A 1,817-nucleotide genomic window follows, 5' to 3' on the forward strand; every position below is an offset into this window, starting at 1 on the left:
TTCAACAGGGCTACTGTAGAAAATGTGCTAACTTCACTAGTAAAGTTTAGTTTACACGTTTGTAAAATTACTCCTTCGTTGTGAAACAAACATATCACTTGTAAAGAGCGCAAAATTTCATTCGTAAAGATTTGATTTCCTTTGTACAGTCCACCTTTACAAACAAAGATTGTGAAACAGAAGTTTACAAACAGAGTTCACAATTTCCAAAGATTGTAAACTTTGTGAAACACCCCACTGGTGAATCAGCACGCCGAGCTCGATCGAAATACAACCAGTTACTATTATTTCCCTATCGTTTTTTGACATTTGATTCCGCGTCCTACCTCTTTCATTCGTTACTAACCAACAACGCCAATAGCAGAAGGTAACGCAAAAACAGTCACCGGTTCCCCGATGCATGGCTTTCTCTCTCAATGTCAACTGAGAGTTAAAAATATTCATTATAATATGCACTTTCCACTCACTCCTCAGAATGTCTTCTTTATTTTTATTTATTTTTTAAGATATGTGAGCTACGTACTGTATGTCTGATGTTTTGCCATCGTACATTCAAATATTTATATTCACTGTACAGTACAGCGAACTGTTTATACTTACTGTACATGCTATAACTACTTCTCCCAACTCCGCTATTGCTATATTTCCTAAACTAAACGCTGATATTGAAATAACGCCTGGTCTGTTAATGCAGTCTGTTTAAATTTCTACCGACCAAGTTCTGCCCTTCATCATGGGAAAACAACGAGCTTCTTTAAAGGATACAACTACTAGGACAGAGATATTTTCATTATGGAATTTGTACTACCCACTGAAATGTAGTAACTAATGGGATTTTAATTAGCCATATATGTACAGTATATTACATTCTTTACCTAAAATGTCTCTAACTTCTAGGGAGAGCGCGAGGTACGTTCACAATCCCCTGAATACATATTCCCTTCTTCGAGAAAACGCAGAGAAGTGAACCGTCTCATATGAATATGCTACCAGTCATAAGTTTCAATACGGAGCTGCAAGTACTTAAGAATTATCAATTACTCTACAATTATGCAGCGGCGTCATCATCCAAGCTATAGCTGGAATAGGGAAGGGAACATAATATCCCATAAGTCTTATTAGAACACGCTGGAAATAGTGACGTAAAAAAAAAATCGCCAACGGCACGTGGTGTTCCCAAGCGGTCACCCATCCAAGTACTGACCACGCCCAATGTTACTTGACTTCGGTGATCGGACGAGAACCGGTATTTTCAACATGGTATGGCCGTTGCCGATGAAACTGCGTAATCTGTAGGCACTTGAGGACGATGGGATTGGGGTGCACTCGATAAAACCTGCACTCGCTCACACACACACGTAAACTGCCTGCTTAGACTCTGTACCTAAATTACCAAGCTCGTTGGATGTCATTGGGATAGATGATAAATCTATCTATCAACGGCAGTTTGGTTACGTTTCAACGTCACACACTGCTGGATTGACACGGGATTAATAAAACAGCTAGTCGGCATTCTAAGTTAAGCCACAGGTGGATTGTTGTTCAACAGCGGAGCCTCCTTTCAACCACATGGTTGTGGAACTGTAGTCGGATTTTCGACATCATTTTCATGCCATACTACGGAACTTCACACAAACTTCAATTCACTTCTTGCACCGGCGGCTACTACGAATGGACTGAAGCTCGCTACTGACTAGGGGGGGGGACATTTGTCTCTTGATGGATTACGTGACAGATATATAAAGTATCAGTCGTATGTTATGAACCCGAGTTTCAATAAAGATAGATTACCCGTATGTCCACAGATTCTCAGTAGT

General features: G+C 40.1%; 1 non-coding gene across 1 annotated transcript; it reads right to left on the reverse strand.

The window, feature by feature from the left end:
- Positions 1-1,155: 1,155 nt before the first annotated feature.
- On the reverse strand, positions 1,156-1,274 carry LOC138706893 (5S ribosomal RNA). Its single transcript, XR_011334139.1, has one exon. It is a non-coding gene; the product is annotated as a 5S ribosomal RNA (ribosomal RNA).
- Between the last annotated feature and the right edge of the window lie 543 nt (positions 1,275-1,817).

The sequence above is a fragment of the Periplaneta americana genome, chromosome 9 (assembly GCF_040183065.1).
Source record: "Periplaneta americana isolate PAMFEO1 chromosome 9, P.americana_PAMFEO1_priV1, whole genome shotgun sequence".
NCBI classification, from domain to species: domain Eukaryota; kingdom Metazoa; phylum Arthropoda; class Insecta; order Blattodea; family Blattidae; genus Periplaneta; species Periplaneta americana.